Genomic DNA, 20,580 nt, shown 5'->3' with positions numbered 1-20,580 from the left:
AGTACCCATCTCAGTGCCATCTGTGCCGCCTCATTAGTGCCATCTGTGCCGCCTCATTAGTGCCATCTGTGCCGCCTCATCTGTGTCCACCAGTACACAGGCCTCATCGGTGCACATCAGTACCCATCTCATCAGTACCCGCCTCAGTGCCATCTGTGCCGCCTCAGTGCCATCTGTGCCGCCTCATCAGTGCCATCTGTACTTCCCTGGCTTGTTAGGGTCTCAAGAAATGAGATAGGCCTTCAGTACATCAGGTGTGATCAGATGTGATAATTTTTTATGATTTGCACTATAGCTTGTAGACTCTAAAACTTTCACACAGACCAAATATTTTCCCAAAATTTGGGGTTATTTTTATCAAAGACATGTAGCAGTATAAATTGTGGCCAAAATTTATGAAGAAAAATTTATAATTTGCAAAATTTTATCACAGAAACTAAGAAAAAAACAATTTTTTCCCAAATTTTCTGTCTTTTTTCATTAATAGCGCAAAAAATAAAAAACGCAGAGGTGATCAAATACCACCAAAAGAAAGCTCTCTTTGTGGGAAAAAAAGGACAAAAAAATCATTTGGGTACAATGTTGCATGACTGAGTAATTGTCATTCAAAGTGTAAGAGCACCGAAAGCTGAAAATTGGTCTGGTCAGGAGGGTGTTTAAGTGCCCAGTATGGAAGTGGTTAATTACGTTCAATAACATTACTCGTATTGAAGTTTGTTTTGAATTAAATTCAAATCCAATTGTCGCTTCAATCTAGATAATAGAAAAAAAAAGTATTTTAGTAAGATTTTTAATTAAAAATATAGATAAGATATTTTTGCTTACCTGTAATTGAAGCTGCAGAAAGGAGATCAAAGTAGTACAATCGAAGATCCTTTGAAACTTTGCTATAAAGAATAAATAATAATAAAATGATCAGAGGTATTTTCACATATTTTATCTTTTTTGATTGAAGCGAGGAGACTCTATGTAGGATAGTAGGGAATAAAGATAACATATAGGTAGATAGATGTGGTATGTGAAGAGAGAAAATGTAGAGCAGTGGGGGTCAATGTAGAGCAACCTGGGGGTCAAATGATGATTTGCTAGGGGGGTCACCAAATCCTGGGCTGTTCCTTAATCTTGCACTGCTCTCTCAGCCTTTTTGCAACCGCCCAGCAGGGCTGTCCCTGGAGCCTGTGGCCACCCAGCTGGACTGGTCCTGGAGCCCGCAGTCGCCCACTCTGCCTCTTCACAGCCACCCATTCAGTTCACGGCATGGCTGGGGGGCAGAGACTAGAGGTCATCTAACTGGTGAGGAATGTGAAGTGGGAGGGGCTGGAGGAGACCCTGTTCCTTGATTTCGACATAGGTGTCACTTCTGCAAGACACCACAAAGTCGGAGACACAGTGAGTAACACTACCTGTGATTATAGTTGCCATTAAAAGTCCCCACTACAGTTCTCAGATCAGGAAATTACTTTTTATCAAGAGCACCTAAGTTGGCTGATCAGAACTCACCCCAGCATTGCTACTCATCCCAACTCCCCACCAGCACCTCCACTGACAAGAAAAGTCCGATGTGAGCTTTTGGTCAGAAATTCTAATCGTGTGTATGCTCCATCCGACTTTTGCTGTCGGAATTTCCGCCAACAAAAGATTGAGAGCAGGTTCTCTATTTTTCAGACGGAAAAAGTTACTATTGGAAAATCCGCTCGTCTGTATGCATTTCCGACGTGAAAAAAACATGCATTCTCAGAATCAAGCAGTAGAGCCGAACTGCCTATTGAACTTCATTGATCTCGGCTCGTCATACGTCTTGTACGTCACCGCGTGTTTGACGGTCGGAATTTCCGACAAGATTTGTGTGACCGTGTGTATGCAACACAAGTTTGAGCCAACATTCCTTTAGAAAAAATCCACGGTTTTCTTGTCGGAGTTTCCGATCGTGTGTATGCGGCATAAGAGAAGGAACAAAATTGACAATACATGGAAGGATGAGGAACAAAGAAAAAGGGAGAAAAAGAATAAGAGAGAACAAGAAAGACAGCTAGAGAGAGGGATGGGGAAAAAGAAAACAAGAAATTAGAAAAGGGGGAGATAAAAGGGAAAGAAAGAAGAACAGAAAAAGAGTAGTATATCCTAAAATGTACTATAAGGGGTTTTAATCAGGGGTCAAGTCCTAGGGAAAAAAGTGTGGGAACTCCCACCCAAGATCCACTCCCCCACCAAAAAAAAAATAAGAAGATGACACACTCATATGCATAATTACTAAACCGCATGTTTTTTTTTTTCCGATCCACTGTACCTTAGTAATCCTTTATGTTACTGGCTGCTTCCTATATATGGATTTATCAGGTAGTGTGCGGGTATTCCGTCACTTCCTCGATGCCGCAATGTCTCCTGGGAGCTTTTGTCATGCTTCTTTCTAAATCCCGCGATAACTCGCATCAGACCTCCGCAATGTCTCCTGGGAACAATGACAAAAGCTCCCAGGAGACATTGTGGCATCGAGGAAGTGACGGAATACCCGCACACTACCTGATGAATCCATATACAGGAAGCGGCCAGTAACAAAGGATTACTAAGGTTCCCCTGCCCCTGACAGTGACTCGAGCTGGGCATCGCCGCTTAGTGAAGGATTGGCTCGGGCGGCTCGGCTGTTCTCAGCTGCTCTAGTCCTGCAAAGGGAACTGCGTTCCTGCTGTGAAAAAAGTGCAGGAACTCCGTTCCCACGCGTTCCCGCAGGACTTGAGCCCTGGTTTTAATACTGTACGAGCGGAATAGGTCCCCACAACTTGGGAAATGTTATCAAGGGGTCACGGCATTAGAAGGGTTGAGAACCACTGAGGTAGAGGATATATGAGTATAGAAACGATTGTGTAGGATATTGGAGGAAAGAAGATGTAGGAGAGGTGGAATGAGAGGAGGAGGTAGTTGAAATTTGGTGGAAAAAGACAGTGCAGCGCTAGACAAAATATAACATCAAGTGTGAAAAGTGTGTCAATAGAATATTTAAATAAATAAATAAACCATGAATAAAAAATTATATAAGTGAAATATAAAAATAACTCAATCTAATATGGCAATTATCCTCTGAAGTAAACAGGACTGTTGCAAAAAATAAACATGATAACTAAACCTGTGAAGGTAAGTGATGCCTAAAACAAATGTATTTCTGCAGTGAAGCCAGAGAACCTGTCTCAGTGTTCCAACAAATCAGTGTAAATTATGCCACATAAATAATCACAGTGATAATGATACACAGTGTTTCAATATAAGTCCATGTTGCATGGAAAGTATAAATAAAGTTGAATAAGGTGAGTAAAATTAAATAGAGTCCACAAAGGAAAAAAAGTGAAGGAGGGGTTTTGTAGTCCCCTCAGGTGAAGATGAGTAAAATTAAATAGAGTCCACAAAAGAAAAAAACCGCGCGGGAGGGGTTTTGTAGTCCCCTCAGGTGAAGATGGTAAAAAAGCAGAAGATCCACCAAAAGACCGCAGATGGAAATAGGAGGAAGCAATCCACAGACAATCCAATGTAAAGAGAAATGGAGGCTTACCGGAAAGCCTGTGACCCGACCTTCTCAGGAAGGATCTAAACAGGCGTGTTGGGATACAAACGTCCCTCAGGCAGTGGAGATGGATCGATATCCTTCACGAATCAAACGTCAGGGTCCACAGCGTCGTAGCTCCTCATATGGGTCAGGGATGACAGCACTCACAGAGATATGTAGCAACGGTGGTCAGCAGATGTCATATGAAAAAAGGAAAAATTTCCATGGTATAGCCTGCTTGATATTGGTTTATTTAAAAATTCAATTAAAAATCCATTAAAAAGATTTCCCATACATAGGGAACAAATATATAGAGTCCTTGCAAGGAAAAGAAAAAAGCTCCAAAATATAAACAGACCGCCTTGGGCCGTTAGCGCATGCACAGTGCGTGTGTTGCAGCCCGACGATCGTTTCGTCGTAATGACATCATCAGGGGCACGCACACCTCACTGTGCATGCGTGATTTATACAGCCCAAAGCTTAAGCGAAATGAGCTCATTGGCCAAGGCGGAGTTAAGACAGAAATCACAATAGGCTGTACTTCTCATTGAGTTACAAAAGGAAAAAGAACCATGCCATCTTGTGGATAAAAAAGCGTATTACCGCTCAAAAATATCTATACTTCAAAAATAATTAAAAATGACATGGAACCCGAAGATAGGGCATAAAGAACATACACTAACAATAATTATAATGGTGTGTATGAACAAAAAATGATTGCCCAACGGAAATATATATATAAAGGTTATATGTTAAAAAAATGTACACCCATAATGTCATAGGGATTTTTTCCTTTGGCAATAATGTCTGATTGATTAAGACTTAGTAACATATGAAATACACAAGAATCACATAACCAAATGCATAGATTAATCTTTGGCACTAGTGTCTAATTAGTGGATAATTAGCGGCTTGTAAATCATAAAGCCGAATGCATAGAGCACAAAAATATACCAGGCAGATAAAAATTATGCCATAGAAAAAATGTATGTGTATATAAAAAAATATATAAAGAAAAATTAGTAGAGCAGGGTTCAAATGGGACTTGTTAACTATTATTGATGAAACAATTAATGTCCCATTCGACGTTAAGTCCTCCAGGGACATGACATCCGAGTTTATGGATCCAGTTGGTTTCGGCTCTGGAGATGGATCTTGTGCCATTGCTACCTCTCCAGTGTGGAACATATTTCTCCAAGGCAATGAACACAGTCCCCTCTGGGTTTTTATCATGTTTTAGTTCGTAGTGTTTTGGACACATTATGTTTGTCAAATCCAGTCAGGATGTTGGTAATGTGTTCGCCCCATCTGACCTGTAATTTGCGTGTGGTTCGTCCTACATATTCCAAACCACATGGGCACCTTATAAGGTACACCGCACATTTAGTGCTACAGGTAATAAAGGTTTTGATGGGGTATGTTTTACCTGTGCCTATGGAGGTAAAATCTGTGTAGCGTCTGTTCTGGAGGACATTTAATTTACAGGCTCTACATTTTTTGCAAGGGTAGAAGCCTTTGAAGTCTCCAAAAAACACCGGTTGGCGTGGGACATCTAGTACATTAGGGGCCAACGAGTGTCTGAGGTTTGGAGCTCCTCTGAACAAAACTGTAGGGTTAGTTGTGAGGAGTGGACCTAGAATCCTGTCGTTTTTAATAACTGCCCAGTGTTTCTTTATGATTCTCTTAATAGCCCAATGTTGGCTGGAGAAGGTGGTTATGAAGGCTAAGCCAAAATTTTCTTTTGTACTAGTGTCCGATGGTTTATCTGTTAGGAGAGTGCATCGATCAATCTGACTTACTTCCCTAATGGTATTGCCAAGTCTTGCCTCATCATAACCCTTGGCTAAAAATCTAGCTTTTAGTAGTGCTGCCTCTTTATAAAACTCATCTAGATTTGTGCAGTTGCGTCTAAGGCGTAAAAATTGGCCCTTTGGGACCGCTTTCAGCCATGAAAGATGATGACAAGAGTCAACCGGTATGTATCCATTTCTATCCGTAGGCTTGAAGTATGTTGAAGTGACAATTTTGCCATCGGTTATAGAGATGTTTAAATCCAGAAAGTGTATCATAGTGGCACTCTTTTCATGGGTTAGGACAATACCCCTGTCATTTCGATTGAGAGTCGAGATGAAGGAATTGACTGAATCATCGTCACCGTCCAGATGCACAGGATATCGTCGATGAATCTTTTCCAGAGGATGAGGTTTGATGGTCTGTTCATAAGTACAGTATCCTCCTCCCACTTCGACATGAACAGGTTCGCCATGCTTGGCGCAAATTTTGCCCCCATGGCTACCCCCTTGATTTGCTTATAGTGGGTGCTGTCATGCCAGAAGTGATTATGTTCCATGGCGAAATCAAGCAGTTCCATTATGAATCTGCAGTGAGTGTTTGTCAGAGTGGACTTCTGTATCAAAAAATGTTGTACTGCGTCATGTCCCAAGTGATGCGAAATAGACGTGTACAAAGAAGCCACATCCGCTGTGACTAACATATAGGTAGGTTTCCAAATTATATTTCCAAGGAGGTTGATGACATGTTTGGTGTCTTTTAAAAAGGAAGGAGTACCCATCACCAGTGGTTGCAAGTAGAAATCAATATACTTGCCTATTCTAGAGGTTATGGAGTCAATACCACTGATGATGGGCCTTCCTGGGGGATTTATCAAGGTTTTATGAATCTTTGGCAAGATGTACATCACCGGAAGACGAGGTGCTAAGGGGACCAAGTGTTCCTTTTCTTTCTTGTTAAGAATACCCATGTCAAAACCCTTTGTAATGAGATCTTTCAGATCCCGTTTAAAGGGTATGGTGGGATTCATAGGGAGTGTGGCATACGTATCAGGATCAGACAAAATTCTCGCCATCTCGGTAAGGTAGCAGGTCTTGTTTAGAATGACAATGGCTCCCCCCTTATCGGCAGGTCGTATTATTATGTCCTTTCTTTCACAGATGGAGTCCATACCTGCTTTTAGGTTAGCACGAGACTGTATAGGTTTGATTCTCAAATTATCAAGGTCCTTTAACAGTAAATCCCGAAAGACATTTAGGTTGGGAGCCTGAGAGCTAGATGGATTAAAGAGGGAGGCGTTAGCCATCCCTGAATGTTTGACCGCAGAGTTCTCTCTCAGTGATTGTCTTGCCGGGTTACTGAGGATATACCTCTTGATATTAAGTTTCCGTGTAAATTTTTGTATATCAACAAAGGTTTGAAATTTGTTCAAATTACGTGCGGGGACAAACTTCAGACCCTTGTTTAAAGTTGTGAGCTCCTCCGTTGACAGTTCCTGTGAACTGAGATTGATGATCCCGGTGTTGGTTATGTCCTCCTCTGTCTTATTGGGGTGTAATTTCCTCCCCCCTCTGCACCCCCTCTTGCGTCCCCATTTCTTTTGGTTCGGTTGCGGGTGACAGGCCGAAAATCCCAGCTGGAATGGTTCGCTGCTTGTTCACCTTGATGTAAATGGGGTATTTCCAGATTCTCCTCTGGGTTCAAACATCGTTCCTGTGCGTCGTTTATTAAAGGAGCAAACCTATTGTGGTTTGTATTCGTGTGATTCTCCTCGGGATTCAGACTTCGTTCCTGTATGTCATTTGTTGCAGAAGCAAATCTATTATAGTTAGCATTGACATATTCCCCGGAGTTATCATTTCTGGTGTTAGGATACATCCCTGAACCGGATTGGTCAGTTCTCTCTAAACGATGTCTCCAGGCTGGTGATTGGTGACGATTGGGTTTAGGACGATTGCCTCTGCCATTACCTCTACTTCTGGTGTTGGGATATTGGTAGGGACCTCGTCTGTTTGGGCCTGAGGTTGGTGGAGGTGGTTGGTCAAAATGTGTCATGTGTGGACCAAAATGGTCCCTGGCACTAGGACCTCTGTAGTCAGCCTCAGCTGTTTGGGACAAATGATTACACTGTGTTGTATATAGATTGGGATAATTACCAAAATTTGGTCTTCCCTGATTGGTAGCACCTAGTTGTGGTCCTGTCAAGGAACCTCCTGGTGGGTAAATCATTTGTGTCCCATAGTGGTCAAGATAATTCCCAGGGTTGGGTCTTATATGTTCATTGACTGTTGATTGAGATCCCATTGGGTTACCATTTGGTGGAGGAGGAGCAGTGGTCACCTGCCATTTAAAAACAAGCCCATCTTTATAATCTTTTAAATCCCTATTGTATTTTTTCTTTTTCTTAGTTTTCTGTTCCATTTCCTCTTTAATCAGGATGGTTTTTAACATATCCGATCTATGTGAATAGTCTGGATCAGATTTATAGGGTATGAGTTTATTTTTGATAGTATCAATTTCATGGTCAAGCAAAGCTAGTTTTCTTTTTTTCTTTGCTATGAGGAACCGTAGGAAATTAACCCCTGCCTCATTAAAGTATTTGAACCATTCCTCTATCTCACTATCATTTTTTTGGGGATTGATTTCCCATCTGAGGCTCCGGGGGACCATGTCAGTTTTGACATATTCCTCTAAATATGCAATGTCCCAACGAGTGTGGAGTTCAATAACAGTGAGATTCCTCAATTTAAAAAAACAACCAGCTAAATCGTCTCTGGGGTCATTATTGCCATCAAATACTCCTGCAGTGCTAAGGGTTAATTGGGATCTATATTCAAAAATATCCATGATGGATACACCAGCTGCAGATTTGTATATCAAAAAACAAGATTGGTATAAGGAAGGGAAATGGGATAGGGGAATCTGCGCTAGGTGAAAGCAATAATAAAGCAATTAAGGGTGGGTCCCGGGAGGGACGTCCTGCAGCTGAACACAAATGTTTAGATACAAAAACAAAAAAAACGTATGGAAAAAGACAGTGCAGCTCTAGACAAAATATAACATCAAGTGTGAAAAGTGTGTCAATAGAATATTTAAATAAATAAATAAACCATGAATAAAAAATTATATAAGTGAAATATAAAAATAACTCAATCTAATATGGCAATTATCCTCTGAAGTAAACAGGACTGTTGCAAAAAATAAACATGATAACTAAACCTGTGAAGGTAAGTGATGCCTAAAACAAATGTATTTCTGCAGTGAAGCCAGAGAACCTGTCTCAGTGTTCCAACAAATCAGTGTAAATTATGCCACATAAATAATCACAGTGATAATGATACACAGTGTTTCAATATAAGTCCATGTTGCATGGAAAGTATAAATAAAGTTGAATAAGGTGAGTAAAATTAAATAGAGTCCACAAAGGAAAAAAAGTGAAGGAGGGGTTTTGTAGTCCCCTCAGGTGAAGATGAGTAAAATTAAATAGAGTCCACAAAAGAAAAAAACGCGCGGGAGGGGTTTTGTAGTCCCCTCAGGTGAAGATGGTAAAAAAGCAGAAGATCCACCAAAAGACCGCAGATGGAAATAGGAGGAAGCAATCCACAGACAATCCAATGTAAAGAGAAATGGAGGCTTACCGGAAAGCCTGTGACCCGACCTTCTCAGGAAGGATCTAAACAGGCGTGTTGGGATACAAACGTCCCTCAGGCAGTGGAGATGGATCGATATCCTTCACGAATCAAACGTCAGGGTCCACAGCGTCGTAGCTCCTCATATGGGTCAGGGATGACAGCACTCACAGAGATATGTAGCAACGGTGGTCAGCAGATGTCATATGAAAAAAGGAAAAATTTCCATGGTATAGCCTGCTTGATATTGGTTTATTTAAAAATTCAATTAAAAATCCATTAAAAAGATTTCCCATACATAGGGAACAAATATATAGAGTCCTTGCAAGGAAAAGAAAAAAGCTCCAAAATATAAACAGACCGCCTTGGGCCGTTAGCGCATGCACAGTGCGTGTGTTGCAGCCCGACGATCGTTTCGTCGTAATGACATCATCAGGGGCACGCACACCTCACTGTGCATGCGTGATTTATACAGCCCAAAGCTTAAGCGAAATGAGCTCATTGGCCAAGGCGGAGTTAAGACAGAAATCACAATAGGCTGTACTTCTCATTGAGTTACAAAAGGAAAAAGAACCATGCCATCTTGTGGATAAAAAAGCGTATTACCGCTCAAAAATATCTATACTTCAAAAATAATTAAAAATGACATGGAACCCGAAGATAGGGCATAAAGAACATACACTAACAATAATTATAATGGTGTGTATGAACAAAAAATGATTGCCCAACGGAAATATATATATAAAGGTTATATGTTAAAAAAATGTACACCCATAATGTCATAGGGATTTTTTCCTTTGGCAATAATGTCTGATTGATTAAGACTTAGTAACATATGAAATACACAAGAATCACATAACCAAATGCATAGATTAATCTTTGGCACTAGTGTCTAATTAGTGGATAATTAGCGGCTTGTAAATCATAAAGCCGAATGCATAGAGCACAAAAATATACCAGGCAGATAAAAATTATGCCATAGAAAAAATGTATGTGTATATAAAAAAATATATAAAGAAAAATTAGTAGAGCAGGGTTCAAATGGGACTTGTTAACTATTATTGATGAAACAATTAATGTCCCATTCGACGTTAAGTCCTCCAGGGACATGACATCCGAGTTTATGGATCCAGTTGGTTTCGGCTCTGGAGATGGATCTTGTGCCATTGCTACCTCTCCAGTGTGGAACATATTTCTCCAAGGCAATGAACACAGTCCCCTCTGGGTTTTTATCATGTTTTAGTTCGTAGTGTTTGGACACATTATGTTTGTCAAATCCAGTCAGGATGTTGGTAATGTGTTCGCCCCATCTGACCTGTAATTTGCGTGTGGTTCGTCCTACATATTCCAAACCACATGGGCACCTTATAAGGTACACCGCACATTTAGTGCTACAGGTAATAAAGGTTTTGATGGGGTATGTTTTACCTGTGCCTATGGAGGTAAAATCTGTGTAGCGTCTGTTCTGGAGGACATTTAATTTACAGGCTCTACATTTTTTGCAAGGGTAGAAGCCTTTGAAGTCTCCAAAAAACACCGGTTGGCGTGGGACATCTAGTACATTAGGGGCCAACGAGTGTCTGAGGTTTGGAGCTCCTCTGAACAAAACTGTAGGGTTAGTTGTGAGGAGTGGACCTAGAATCCTGTCGTTTTTAATAACTGCCCAGTGTTTCTTTATGATTCTCTTAATAGCCCAATGTTGGCTGGAGAAGGTGGTTATGAAGGCTAAGCCAAAATTTTCTTTTGTACTAGTGTCCGATGGTTTATCTGTTAGGAGAGTGCATCGATCAATCTGACTTACTTCCCTAATGGTATTGCCAAGTCTTGCCTCATCATAACCCTTGGCTAAAAATCTAGCTTTTAGTAGTGCTGCCTCTTTATAAAACTCATCTAGATTTGTGCAGTTGCGTCTAAGGCGTAAAAATTGGCCCTTTGGGACCGCTTTCAGCCATGAAGGATGATGACAAGAGTCAACCGGTATGTATCCATTTCTATCCGTAGGCTTGAAGTATGTTGAAGTGACAATTTTGCCATCGGTTATAGAGATGTTTAAATCCAGAAAGTGTATCATAGTGGCACTCTTTTCATGGGTTAGGACAATACCCCTGTCATTTCGATTGAGAGTCGAGATGAAGGAATTGACTGAATCATCGTCACCGTCCCAGATGCACAGGATATCGTCGATGAATCTTTTCCAGAGGATGAGGTTTGATGGTCTGTTCATAAGTACAGTATCCTCCTCCCACTTCGACATGAACAGGTTCGCCATGCTTGGCGCAAATTTTGCCCCCATGGCTACCCCCTTGATTTGCTTATAGTGGGTGCCGTCATGCCAGAAGTGATTATGTTCCATGGCGAAATCAAGCAGTTCCATTATGAATCTGCAGTGAGTGTTTGTCAGAGTGGACTTCTGTATCAAAAAATGTTGTACTGCGTCATGTCCCAAGTGATGCGAAATAGACGTGTACAAAGAAGCCACATCCGCTGTGACTAACATATAGGTAGGTTTCCAAATTATATTTCCAAGGAGGTTGATGACATGTTTGGTGTCTTTTAAAAAGGAAGGAGTACCCATCACCAGTGGTTGCAAGTAGAAATCAATATACTTGCCTATTCTAGAGGTTATGGAGTCAATACCACTGATGATGGGCCTTCCTGGGGGATTTATCAAGGTTTTATGAATCTTTGGCAAAATCTTTTGTGGACTCTATTTAATTTTACTCATCTTCACCTGAGGGGACTACAAAACCCCTCCTTCACTTTTTTTCCTTTGTGGACTCTATTTAATTTTACTCACCTTATTCAACTTTATTTATACTTTCCATGCAACATGGACTTATATTGAAACACTGTGTATCATTATCACTGTGATTATTTATGTGGCATAATTTACACTGATTTGTTGGAACACTGAGACAGGTTCTCTGGCTTCACTGCAGAAATACATTTGTTTTAGGCATCACTTACCTTCACAGGTTTAGTTATCATGTTTATTTTTTGCAACAGTCCTGTTTACTTCAGAGGATAATTGCCATATTAGATTGAGTTATTTTTATATTTCACTTATATAATTTTTTATTCATGGTTTATTTATTTATTTAAATATTCTATTGACACACTTTTCACACTTGATGTTATATTTTGTCTAGCGCTGCACTGTCTTTTTCCATACGTTTTTTTTGTTTTTGTATCTAAACATTTGTGTTCAGCTGCAGGACGTCCCTCCCGGGACCCACCCTTAATTGCTTTATTATTGCTTTCACCTAGCGCAGATTCCCCTATCCCATTTCCCTTCCTTATACCAAAGTTGAAATTTGGTGTGCATGATAAAAGAGTTTGGGAGGAGGAGAGACGGGTGGAGGAGGGGAGAAGAGACGCAGTATTGGAGGAGGAGGGAGAAGAGACAATGTTGAAGGGATGGAAGAAACATGATGATTTAGGGATAAAAAAAGTATAGAGAGAGGTGGGTGGGAGAGAGAGGACCGGTGTGATTGAAAAGGGAGGAGTGGTGTTAGGCAGAGAGAGGAGGGATTGGAGGAGAGAGTAGTTTTGGAGAGTGGTGGGGATGGATAGAGGATGGAGGGAAGGTGCATGTATTATAGAGGTGTGTTTTTAAAAATAAGAAATTATTACTTACCTTTAATATAAACTGTAGAATGAACTGTAGTACTCCTTAGAGTACAATTAAGGATACTTTTTCGCTTAAAAAAAAAAGGGGGGGGGATTAACACATTTTATAATTTCTTTGGATAAGCGATGAGACACTATGTAGCAGAGTATGAAATTAAACCATAATATTTGAATAGAGAAGTGGTAGAGGATGTGAGGGCAGAGATAAGGTAGAGGAGAATGTGGGAGGAAATAAGAAGTAGGAGAAGAGGAGTTAGTAGAAACGTGTGCATGACAATAAAATTAGGGAGGAGGGATGAGAGAGACTAGGTGGAGGATGATTTTACTAAAAAACACTAGCCGAGGAGGAGGGAATAGATACGTGGTAGAACTGAAGGGAATATTGATGGAGAGAGAGATCGAGAGAGAGCCGGTGTGATTGAAGAGGGAGGAGTGGTGTAAGGGAGAGAGAGGAGGTAGGGTGACCACGTGTCCCGGATTGCCGGGACAGTCCCGCATTTTGCAGGTCTGTCCCGGGTACCTTCATTCCAGGACAATACAGTGTCCCGGAATGAAACTGACACAGCCACCCCCCAGGCCAATCTAATGCCACATCACCGCTTTACTCACTGACAGTACTTGTCCTGGCCAGGAATGCTTGGAGGAGCACAATTCCCGCCCCCCGTTTGTGATTGGCGAAATGAAGTGGAGTGAACAGTTAGTGCGAAGGAGAATGTATGTAGAGACCATTGAGGTGGGATAACAGAAAAAGTTGGTTGTGAGTAGAGTAGGGAGGTGGGAAGTAGGAAGGGAAAGGAAAGAGGAGGGGTGGGATAAAGGAAAGGGAAGGAGGAGGAAGGGGAAAATGGAAGAAGGGGCAAAGGGAAGGAGGGGGAAATGGAAGAGAAAGAGAGGTGAGGGGGGAAAAGAGGTGGTGAAGATAGGGGGGGGGGGGGGGTAATGAGCAAAGCTGCTTAAAATGTTTGAATAATCTTTATTCAATTTTTTCTTCATTTTTTTCCCCCCATTTACCTCAAGACCCCTTTCACACTGAGGCAGTTTTCAGGCGTTTTAGCCTCTGAAAAGCACTTGAAAACTGCCTTGTATTCATTGCAATGAGGGCTTTCACACTGGGGCCGCGCTCTTGAGGGACGTTAAAAAAGGTCCTGCAAGCAGCATCTTTGGGGCGATTGGAAGTGCTATAAATACCGCTCCCAAAATGCCCCAGCCCATTGAAATGACCACTTTAATAACCCCAGTATGTGCCAACAATGCATAAATAAAATGCATTATATCGCATGCAAACGCAGAGATGTGAATGGTGATAAGCAGGTGGAGTTTACAAACCACGAGTGATCAAGCAGCAGCTGTACAAGAAGAATCCAAACCCTGAGGAGGATCTCATTTACCCTTCATACCTCCTATGATCCCAAGAGGTAGAAAACAGAACCCTCTTCACAGTACAAAGCATCTGGCACAGCACCTCCTATTATAAGATGTTCTAATCAAAAGCATTACAACAATGCCTGCTATTATATTCCCCTTTTATCCTGATCTTACAGTAATTAGATTTTCTCTTAGAAACACTTCCCAGTACAGCCCCTCGCGGGAGGAAAGGCCTTTGACACCCGCCACCCAGAGCAGCCAAATTAATAAGGAGACTGAAGTTGTGTTCACTCCCTTTGGCAGGGAAGTTTCAAGAGTCGCCTTACTTGTAGGGAGCAATACATGAATCCAGGCAACCTTGTGATAACATTTCTTTTATATACTAAATACAACCAGGTTTTCTATGTATCAGGCTTGTGCGAGAAACCACAGCCAATATTTACCTAGGTGTTGGGGCACATACCAAATGCTTGAAGCCAATAAAAACTTGTAGATGTACAAAGTAAAACAAATGTAAAATGGGTAAATATCATGTGAAAGATCAGGAAGGAAGAGGGGGGGGGTTAAAGTGATACTGAACACACGGGGCCGGATTCAGAAAGAGATACGACGGCGTATCTTCTGATACGCCGTCGTATCTCTGAGTTCGGCCGGTCGTATCTATGCGACTGATTCAGAGAATCAGTTACGCATAGATATCCCTAAGATCTGCCAGGTGTAAGTGTCTTACACCGTCGGATCTTAGGCTGCAATTTCAGGCTGGCCGCTAGGTGGCGCTTCCGTATTTACGCCGATTCAGAAGCGAACGACCGCCCGGCGCTTTTTTTTTTTGCATCGTTTGCGTTCAGCTTTTTCCGGCGTATAGTTACCCCTGCTATATGAGGGGTAGCTAATGTTAAGTATGGCCGTCGTTCCCGCGCCGAGTTTTGATTTTTTTTACGTTGTTTGCGTAAGTCGTTCGCGAATACGGCTGGACGTAATTTACGTTCACGTCGAAACCAATGACGTCCTTGCGACGTCATTTAAAGCAATGCACACTGGCATATTTTACGGACGGCGCATGCGCCGTTCCAAAAAAACGTAAAAAACGCGGGGTCAAGACATATTTAAATAAAATCTCAAAAATATTCCGATTGCACATATTCCGGCAAAATGGCCGAGTAGTAAAAGGGTGCTGAAACGATCACCGGCTGGGAACCGGAAAGTAAATCATATATATATATATATATTCGCCAGCACACCAGGGATCATCTTAAAAAAACGTCCAAAGATTTAATGCATATCTATTGATCCAAAAGAGCAACGTTTCGAGGCCACGGAGGACCTCTTCGTCAGGCGAAGAGGTCCTGCGTGGCCTCGAAACGTTGCTCTTTTGGATCAATAGATATGCATTAAATCTTTGGACGTTTTTTTAAGATGATCCCTGGTGTGCTGGCGAATATATATATATAACATTTAAATAAAACACGCCCCCTACATCCCCATTTGAATTACGCGGCCTTACGCCGCAACACATATGTTACGCCGCCGTAACTAAGGGAACAAGTTCTTTATGAATAAAGAACTCGCGCCCAAAGTAAGAGCGGCGTAACGTATCTCAGATACGCTACGCCGGGCGGACAGATACGCCAATGTATCTGAATCCAGCCCACGCTGTTTAAAGTGGTTGTTAAGCCATAAAAAAAAAACATGCAAGACAAAAGGCATAATGAGCTAGTATTCATCGCATACTAGCTCATTATGAAATACTTACCTTAGATCGAAGCCCCCGATTTGACCGGCGACACGTCTCCAAAATGTTACTTTAAGGTTCGCGGGCTCACAGCGCCGGAGCTGCAATGACGTCACTTCCAAACATCTGAGCAGGAGCCACCGGTACCAGCACATCAGCTGAAGCAAGGGCATGAATGAGCCGTTTCTTCAATGTGCATGTGCAGATGATGTCGGCATATGCTGATACATGGGATATCTCCTAAACAATGCAGGCTTAGGAGATATCCACAGTAGCTACAGGTAAGCCTCATTATAGGCTTATCTGTAGTGAAATGTGGTTTGTATATGGATGGTGACAGATTTATTTTTCATTAACCACTTCAATACCGGGCTTTAAAACCCACCTCCTTCCCGGGCCTATTCTGGCACTTCTTTCCTACATGTACAAATCCTCATTATTTTGCTAGAAAATTACTCAGAACCCCCAAACATTATATATGTTTTTTTAGCAGACACCCTAGGGAATAAAATGGCGGTCATTGCAACTTTTTATCTTGCACCGTATTTACGCAATCATTTTTCAAACGGCTTTTTTTTGTAAAAAAAAATGGTTTCATAAATTAAAAAATAACAAAACAGTAACGTTAGCCCAATTTTTTGGTAAAATATGAAAGATGATGTTACGCCGAGTAACTAGATACCTAACATGTCACGCTTTAAAATTGCGTACACTCATGGAATGGCGCCAAACTTCGTTACTTAAAAATCTCCATAGGCGACACTTAATTTTTTTTACAGGTTGCCAGTTTAGAGTTACAGAGGAGGTCTAGTGCTAGAATTGTTGCACACGCTCTAACGCACGCGGCGACACCTCACATGTGTGGTTTGAACGACGTTTACATACGTGGGCGGGACTTACGTGTGCGTACGCTTCTGAGCGCGAGCTACCGGGGACAGGGGCATTTTAATTTTTTTATTATTATTTTTTCTTTTTTATTTTACTTATTTCTTTATTTTTTACACTTTTTTTTTTTTCAATCGCTTTTATTCCTATTACAAGGAATGTAAACATCCCTTGTAATAGGAATGTGTGTGACAGGTCCTCTTTAAGGAGAGATGCGGGGTCAATAAGACCCCACATCTCTCCTGCAGGCTGGAAAGAATGAGATCGTGAAAAAAAATTCACAGATCTCATTCAAACTAGCCGCAATTGCGGTTTGTTTACTTACGGGGACCCGGGCGTGACGTCATCACATCGCGCCCGGGCCTCCGACGGTCATAGAGATGACTGGTGACCAGATGGTCACCAGTCTTCTCTATGGCAAACATCCGGCGGACGGCGATCATCTCTCCGGGCCCCCGGTGGGACGGGAGAGCCCGGAGAAGCACCGGGTGGCGTTTGTGTTGTAATAAGAAACATGAGCCATGATGCTGAGTGTTCCTTCTTGCCCTGTGCTGTGCCTATTTACCAAGTGGCAGGTGCTATTCACTAGTCTAGTGCACACATCTGGTACATTGAATACCATTCAGTGAATATATATCGGTGTTGTAAATAGGGAATAGCACTTAGCCCTGGTTCACATTGGAGCAATTTGACATGCGATTTGACATGTCACATCGCATGGCAAATCAGGATAAGTGAGTTTAAAGCGGATGTGCCAGTAAAAAAAAATATTAAAAGCCAGCAGCTACAAATACTGCAGCTGCTGACTTTTAATATTAGGACACTTACCTGTCCTGGAGTCCAGCACCATCCGCAGCAGAGGACGAGCGATCGCTCGTCTCTCTGCTGCCCCCCCCCCGCCATCCTCAGTGAGGGAACCAGGAAGTGAAGCGCTCCGGCTTCACTACCCGGTTCCCTACGGCGCATGCGCGAGTCACGCTGCGCCCGCCGATTGGCTCACACGCTGTGTGCTGGGAGCCGAGTGTTCCCAGCACACAACGGGGGACAGACGGGAAGTCAGGAAAAACCCATCTTTTGCCCGTGACGTGTGGCCGGAAGTGGGTGCAAATACCTGTCTTTAGACAGGTATCTGCACCCCCTCCCCCGTGAAAGGTGTCAAATGTGACACCGGAGGGGGGGCGGGTTCCGATCAGCGTGAGTTCCACTTTAGGGTGGAGCTCCGCTTTAATATATATATAATCTCACTGAAATGTATACACTGAGTGCTTTTCCATAACACTGTCATCTGTACACTAAGAATGCCCCTTACATTGGTGATCAGTGGGAAGAATGTTCCTTACATTGGTGATCAGTGAGAAGAATGTTCCTTACATTGGTGATCAGTGGGAAGAATGTTCCTTACATTGGTGATCAGTGGGAAGAATGTTCCTTACATTGGTGATCAGTGAGAAGAATGTCCCTTACATTGGTGATCAGTAAGAAGTATGTTCCTTACATTGATGATCAGTGGGAAAAATGTCCCTTACATTGGTGATCAGTGATAAGAATGTTCCTTACATTTGTGATCAGTGGGAAGAATGTTCCTTACATTGGTGATCAGTGAGAAGAATGTTCCTTACATTGGTGATCAGTGGGAAGAATGTTCCTTACATTGGTGATCAGTGAGAAGAATACCCCTTACATTGGTGATCAGTGAGAAGAATGTTCCTTACATTGGTGATCAGTGAGAAGAATGCTCCTTACATTGGTGATCAGTAAGAAGTATGTTCCTTACATTGATGATCAGTGGGAAAAATGTCCCTTACATTGGTGATCAGTGAGAAGAATGTTCCTTACCTTGGTGATCAGTGGGAAGAATGTCCCTTACATTGGTGATCAGTGAGAAGAATGTCCCTTACATTGGTGATCAGTGAGAAGAATGCTCCTTACATTGGTGATCAGTAAGAAGTATGTTCCTTACATTGATGATCAGTGGGAAAAATGTCCCTTACATTGGTGATCAGTGAGAAGAATGTTCCTTACATTGGTGATCAGTGGGAAGAATGTTCCTTACATTGGTGATCAGTGAGAAGAATACCCCTTACATTGGTGATCAGTGAGAAGAATGTTCCTTACATTGGTGATCAGTGAGAAGAATGCTCCTTACATTGGTGATCAGTAAGAAGTATGTTCCTTACATTGATGATCAGTGGGAAAAATGTCCCTTACATTGGTGATCAGTGAGAAGAATGTTCCTTACCTTGGTGATCAGTGGGAAGAATGTCCCTTACATTGGTGATCAGTGAGAAGAATGTCCCTTACATTGGTGATCAGTGAGAAGAATGCTCCTTATATTGGTGATCAGTAAGAAGTATGTTCCTTACATTGATGATCAGTGGGAAAAATGTCCCTTACATTGGTGATCAGTGAGAAGAATGTTCCTTACATTGGTGATCAGTGGGAAGAATGTTCCTTACATTGGTGATCAGTGGGAAGAATGTCCCTTACATTGGTGATCAGTGAGAAGAATGCTCCTTACATTGGTGATCAGTAAGAAGTATGTTCCTTACATTGATGATCAGTGGGAAAAATGTCCCTTACATTGGTGATCAGTGAGAAGAATGTTCCTTACCTTGGTGATCAGTGGGAAGAATGTCCCTTACATTGGTGATCAGTGGGAAGAATGTTCCTTACATTGGTGATCAGTGAAAAGAATGTTCCTTACATTGGTGATCAGTGAGAAGAATGTCCCTTACATTGGTGATCAGTGGGAAGGATGTTCCTTACATTGGTCATCAGTGAGAAGAATGTTCCTTACATTGGTGATCAGTAAGAAGAATGTTCCTTACATTGGTGATCAGTGGGAAGAATGTTCCTTACATTGGTGATCAGTGGGAAGAATGTTGCTTACATTGGTAATCACTTTATTGGGCTGCTTTCAAACTGATCCGCAAGACTGTTCTCTGACTCAAGTGTACCTGTGTATATTCGGTGTGCCTGACTGTGCAGGGTGGGGGATCTTGGTTCATATGCGGCTTCCTAGAGGGGGGGTGCACTACATTGAGTAGGTCTCCCTTTTGCCACCAAAACAGCCCTAATTCATCGAGGCATAGACTCTCCTAGACCTCTGAAGGTATGCTGTGGTATCTGGCACCAAGCCATCAGTAGCAGATCCTGTAAGTTGTATTGCATATCCCACAGATGTCCGATTGGATTGATATCTGGAGACCAACAACTTAAACTTGTAGTTTTGTTCCTCAAACCATTCTTGAACCATTTTTGCAGTGTGGCAGGGCGCATTATCCCGCTGAAAGAGGCCGCTGCCTTCGGAGAATACCCTTTCCATGAAGGGGTGTACTTGGTCAGCAACACTGTTTAGGTAGGTGGTACGTGTTAAGTAGCATCCACATGAATGACATGTAGTGCCCCCTTACTTTCAGGATGGGCACCTTGCTAAAGGTAGTGGGGAATGGGAGAGTTACTTTGCTCCCATTCACAATTTGCTGGGTCAGTCTGTGCTCCAGGGATGCAATACCATCCCTGGCCAGCAGTTGGCACCAGAGGGGTTCTGGCAGAGCAACTTTCCCCAGCAGCCAATTAGAGAAGTTTCTCCCTCGCAAGGCATGCTGGGGAGGGGTATATCTGTGACAGGTGTCATGTGCTAACCCGAGTTTCGCGGGGTCCCGGTTCCAGGTGCGGCATCCACCTTCAGGGTGCGCGCATCCATGGACCCCGCCAGCTAGGCCCACCAGGCCAGAATTGCAGTCTACACAAACCCTCATCCGGAGGTAAAAGGGGACTCCAGTGACTTACTGGGTGCCCAGTTCTATTGAAAGGATCCCAGGCTGGGTGCCGTTCGATTGGGGGGTCGGCTTGAGGAGAATCCGGAGGCAGGTTGTCCAACAAGGCTTGAACGAACCAATCGAGGATCTGGTGACCGGAATGTTGACAGGTACGTTTTGCTGTCATCTGGTGACCTATGCTAAAACCTACTGGGAGGATTCGCTCCATTTATCTATCTAGCTCACCGAAAG

Source organism: Rana temporaria, chromosome 12, assembly GCF_905171775.1.
Source record: "Rana temporaria chromosome 12, aRanTem1.1, whole genome shotgun sequence".
NCBI lineage: Eukaryota > Metazoa > Chordata > Amphibia > Anura > Ranidae > Rana > Rana temporaria.
Note: the sequence above shows the minus strand (reverse complement) of the source record.